General features: G+C 39.6%; 1 pseudogene; it reads left to right on the forward strand.

Moving 5' to 3' along the window:
• The first annotated feature begins 1,361 nt into the window (after positions 1-1,361).
• Positions 1,362-4,881, forward strand: LOC149841368 (glutamine synthetase cytosolic isozyme 2-like; annotated as a pseudogene).
• The last annotated feature ends 968 nt before the right edge of the window (positions 4,882-5,849 follow it).

The following is a 5,849-nucleotide window of genomic DNA, read 5'->3' on the forward strand; positions in this document are numbered from 1 at the left end:
ATCGCAATTTAGCGACTAATAAGAGACAAAAATATTTCATCACAAAATATGTCGCTAATTAGTGATGGATTTTGTGACGGAAAGTCTCCTGCTAATTCTATCGCTAATTTTCGATTAAATTAGGGTGCTAAATTCTCCCTCCCTCTCTCTCGTTACAGAGTTGCTTGGGGCTTTTCGCATCCCTCCTCCCTCAGGTCGACTCTGTCGTTGTCTGCGTCATCTCTAGCGATGGCGACGACCCCTCCGTCGGCGGCGGCACCAAGCCAGGCGACGTCCTCGCCCACCTCGCCTGTAGATTTAACAGGATTGGGCGTACGAGAGAAGAAACAAGGAGAAGGAGGATTTGGGGAAGTGATTAACGGCCTGCGTTGGTTCCCTCTCCATCTGTCGACTTGCTCATTGACAAGTGCTCCATCAAGATCGGTGAGTTGGCGAAGCAGAAAGCGAAAGGCGGCCATGTCACCGACACCAAGGACATGACCGAGCAGTAGTGCAGAATCAAAGCCACTAGCAGTGAAGGCAAAGTCGACGACCACATTTGCGATGGAGTTGCCATCTTCATTTGCCTCATCAACGATCTCAAGAGGAGACAACGAAGTAGATGAAGCCTTCTCCTTTGGGGTTTCGAGATCAATCAAAGAAACCCCCTTCGATTGGGGGAGTAGTCGGAACAGGTGGCGCTCAGGTGAAAAAGGCAGAGGTGAAACCCCCTTCCATTGGGGTTTCCAAAGTAGAGATTTGCAGAGGGTTTCAACCCTCTGCTCTCTCTCTGTCCCTTTGATTTGCCTTAGCACCGTCACCATAGATCTCGCCGGAATGGATCCTGCATAAGACCCATTATCGCCCCTCCGTCTGCTGTACCTAAATCACCCCCTTTCATCTTTGAAATCATGCTCTCATTCTTGCGCATGTCACACACAATTAGTGTAGTGGGATGTCCTCTTGGCTATCAATAGGATCGGTGGAACCTGAATGTTTGAAATGGTAGATAAAAGGATTTTTTGGCCCAAATCAAACTGAGGTGCATATGTTAGTGAGTATGAAATGTGCAAGTTTGGTGACATACTAAACTAAGCTTGAAACTAAAGTAGGCTTTTTCATCTTTTCTAAGCACATGCAACAACTCCAGTTGCCTGTGCCCTAGCAACCATGATGTATTTACAAAAACAAAGTTTTGTTTCTTCCTTTCCTCACAATGTGAAAAGAAAATGAACATGATTTTAAGTGGTCCATTTTCTTCTTCCAAAAAGGTGTCAGTTTCCCTTTCTTTGTTTATGCTTTCATTTTTTTATGTATGTACTATGACCTGAAAAAAAAAATCTAAATTTGGTTTCATGAAATTATGTAAATATGGTTCAGTCATGGTGGTTGTTTATAGTGCTCGTTGTATTTCATCTACAGTAGCATGCACCTACTGGAGGAGGATGGAAACAAATCCTAAACAGATTTTATTTTGACAGTGGGAGTTCCAAGTTGCCAGTGGCCTTGCCACACCCTCCCTCTCTGATGGGTAGTCGGACCCTATTACTGTGCCACTGGAGCTGACAAAGCTTTTGGTCGTGACATTGTTGACTCACATTACAAAGCATGTCTTTATGCTGGAGTCAACATTAGTGGCATCAATGGTGAAGTTATGCTCAGACAGGTCAATCTCTATCTCTACAAGATTTATCTAGTTTGCTCTAAAGTTTGTTCCATCACGACTCTTAAATCTCAAATAGTTGCTTACTCTGTTCCTGCTTCCCTAGTCCTGTTTTTCATTTTCAGATTTGTGCTTTTGTATTAACAGTGGGAGTTCCAAGTTGGTTCTGCTGTTGGTATTTCTGTTGGAGATGAGCTATGGGTTGCTCGCTACATTCTTGAGGTATCCAGAATTGCTTTTGTGATTAAGTTATGGGTTTTCCATTTTTTTTTATTTCTGATGTTCATATTTTCTTCTGCAATGTGCTTATGCATGCTCTTTTTCTTTGATAAAATAGAGGATCACAGAAATTGCTGGAGTTGTTCTCTCCTTTGACCCGAAACCTATTTCGGTAATTCAAATATCCCTTGTCTGTTTGCATTGATTGCTTTGTTTCTTTTTGGTTTGCTATCAAACATACATAAGGTAGTCACAAAATGAAATTGTAAAACAGTCTCATAATGGTGCATAGATATTTGCATTACTTGTTTCTTTTAAGCATTCTACTGATTGTGTCAATTAATCACAACTTTTGATTTTAGATCTTTCATTTTTGTATTTTCTTTACATTAACTGAAATGTAAAGTTTTTTTGTTTTTTGATTTCTGGGATTTTGTTGATGTGAAAGAGATAGCATTGTTGTATAAACATTTGCTATTTTAGTTTTCATTCATCAGTAGTTATGTTAAATTCTCTCTTTGATGAAAAACAGGGTGACTGAAACGATGTTGGTGCTCATACCAACTACAGGTGAGTTTTTTCTCACTCATCATACAAAAGCTACGACTCCATTTTATGCCTAGTCATGAATTCCATCTTATCAATGTTGTGTTTGGTGTCCAAATATTCATAATTGCCAACTATCCAATTATTGTATTTGGCAGCCTTTCTCCATATTGTGCAATACTCTCTTTATATTTTTACTTGCTTTCACAAGAAAATAAAGTGCTCTCTTTTTTCTCAATATCATTCAAAATGATATGATTATCTGTTTCCTTAGTATAAAGTCAATGAGGAGCGATGGTGGAATCGATATCATCAAGAAATCTATTAGGAAACTAGGCTTGAGACACAAGGAGCACATTAATTTCTGCCTATGGTGAGGGTAATGAAAGGCGACTGACAGGGTGCCATGAGACAACATATATCAACACTTTCTTATGGGTAAGCAACTGAGCTTGTGTGTGTGTGTGTGAAATTAAAAAAAGTTGGTTGTTGATTCATTATCGACTAGAAGCTTTCATTCTTATGTTTGTTTTGTGCCTGCTGATTCATCCACTAATTGAACATTTTCCTCCCTTTTTGTTTCTTTTTCCTTTAATTATAGGGTGTTGCAAATTGTGGTGCCTCCATCCGTGTTGGTTGTGACATTGAAAAAGCAGGAAAAAGTGAGGTCTTTTGAAGCACACACACATGCACACACTTTCTGGTGTTAGTTAATGCGTCAATAAATATGCTTTGGTTAGAGAGGTGCCTTTGGTTGAAAACTTATGTTTGCTCTGATTTCAACTCCTGCCACCTTGTGTTAGGTATCTTAGAAAGTTAGGTTTAGCATGCTTGAAGAGGCTAGGAATTCCCGATAGATATTTGCGCAAGTTGTACATGTCAAGCTAAGGGGAAGATTGTCACCATGTGTTGTTCATGGTAGGGCCACTGCTTTGGTAACCTCTTGTGGCCCACAGGCCCACCATCTCACCAAAAATGTGCATCCTCTGTTACTACTTGATGCATTACAAGCCAATTAAGACACTGCTAATGGATGACATGATGATGAATCCAAGAAAATAACAAAGTTTTTCTTAGAAAATTGTGCTTTATTTAATTATTTATGTAGGTCTATTGATCTCAAGTTCTTACAGTCTTAACTAGTGTTGGTAACCTCTTGTGGCACACAGGCCCACCATCTCACCAAGCATGCATGGTTGTGCAATTTTTTTTCTAACATACATGGTTGGCCAAGGTATTATTTTTCATTTCTTTTTCTTTTTTCTTTATTTTTCTTGAGTCTGTATGGGTTGGTTTCAGAATTAAGAAATGTTAACATGCATACAGACATAATTGTTTTCCCTTTCTTTCAAGATGTAGTTTTGCTCCAAAAGGAGCATGGGGGGTCACTTCTTCGCTTAATCTTGTAGTGACTTAGTTTCCATCTTATACACAACTCATCCTTTTGGTAATCTTGTGTTTAAGTGTTGAGATTCTCCAATAGCTACATTTATTAGTTTGAGTCTATGCCCAAAATTATAAGCCTTCAAGAAGATGGCGAATGTGATGATCTCTTCTAAAACAAAAACAAAAAAGCTAAAAATTTGTATCATTCCCATGAATTTGAATCTTCTGCCAACACCTCTTCTCTTCTGTATGTGTCTTTAATAATTTGAAACAGTTATCCAAGTTGTACACTTGGCCAATTTGCTGATTTTTTGCATTGGTGCCAGATCACTTCAAGGGAAGAGATTGAGTGGATGAATCCCATCTGTGATTGACTTGATGCAAGCTCTTGCTATTCTGTGAGCACCTCTGTCAGAAACTTGTAAAATTTTTACTTGCTTGATAAGATAGCATGAAACTCATATAGAGGATAGCCTTCATAGTTTTCAATTAAAGGCATGAAAGATTAAGTTTTTAGTCGTTAAATGTTTACTATTTTGAGTACAAGAAAGTATAACCTCAGATATCAAATGTCATTTTTTTAGTGAAAATTTGTTGTGTTGAAAGTTTTTTTTTTTTTTTTTCGTGCCTTGACTATATGATGGATGACAACCTTGAAGTAACTTGCTTTTTTTTTTTTGTTTCAGAGACTTGAGTCACAACCTTTTGACTGGTCCTATACCCCCACTATTGGAAAATTTGACTTACACAGAGAAACTGTAAGTTGATGTTTCTAATCAGAGTCAGACTTTGCGTCCTATTTTAGATTTAGATTGATTGTTATTGTCTAGAGGGTAATCAAGGCTACATTCTTTTTCTTTTCATTTTTGCTTCAAAATTTTGTATATTTTTGTTGCCAACAGAGAGGTATTATGCTGAGTTTACCTTAAGAAATTTCATGGAATTGAGAATGAGCTTCTTGGACATTTTGTTTGCCTTTTTTTCATGACAATTTCCATTTTGAAGTGTTGCAACAGGTGAATGTCATATTCTTGAATTTCTTTGGGTTCAATGGGACTGCTGGTGTTTGGAGAAGAAAGGCCTTGTAAGAGTCTGATGGATGGCTCTAGAGGACCACCGTAGGGGACTCGTGATGACTTGCGGAGCCTGATTAAGAGTTTTTTTTCTTACATGAGGGGGTCCGGGGGTTCCTCCCGATGCGGGTCCTGATGCGCGGTCAGCGGGCGGGGGTCCACATTTGATTAAAAAATTCAAGGCGTGTACACCTCGGCTTGAGGTGTGCCTCGCCTCAAGGCTTATGAGGCGCACGCCTTGAGGCTCTTTTTTTATTTTTATTTTTAAAATTTTGTGACAGATTAGCGACGGATAGTATCCGTCAGTAATATTCAGTGATGAATTTTGGATGGTTTGCGACAAATTATATTCCATCGCTATTTGGATTAGCGACAGAATATAATCCGCCGCAAACCCAAATAAGTGCTTATTTAGTGACAAACTCATGACAGATCATGTCCATCGCTAATCCATCGCACAATAGCGACGGATAAATTCGGTCGCTAATTAGCGACTAGGATTATGCGACAGGCGCTATCCATCACTAAATTGTTTAGCGACGGATAGCGTCCATCGCTAATCCACATTTTTCTTGTAGTGAGTGTGTTCTGCTAGAGTCACGGTGGATCACCGTGGAAATCCACCATAATCTTCATTTTTTGCCTGAACCGGTTTGCATTTGTTGGATTTGAATTCATCTGCTGGGGCTCTGCAATGTAGCAGAGGCTGGAGTGGTTCCATTTGGTCGGGATCCCTGTAGATCTGCTGGTGTCATCCTGTCTGAGCTCCCTCTGCGCTGCCAAATCCCTCTGTTTGTCGGTCTCCTCTGCTGCCATGAACAACATTTTCGGTAGAACCGTCATATTATACCCAGTTCATAGGCGTTTCCCCTGATCTTCGACAGCTTCTCTTCAAGCGCCATTGTGAAAGACAACCTCACCTGTCATGAGGTTGGGTGTTGTGGTTCAGCCATAAAAATTAATTTTCACGGTAATGTGTTTTG

This window comes from Nuphar pumila, chromosome 4 (genome assembly GCF_984573655.1).
Source record: "Nuphar pumila chromosome 4, dmNupPumi1.hap1.1, whole genome shotgun sequence".
Lineage (NCBI taxonomy): Eukaryota > Viridiplantae > Streptophyta > Magnoliopsida > Nymphaeales > Nymphaeaceae > Nuphar > Nuphar pumila.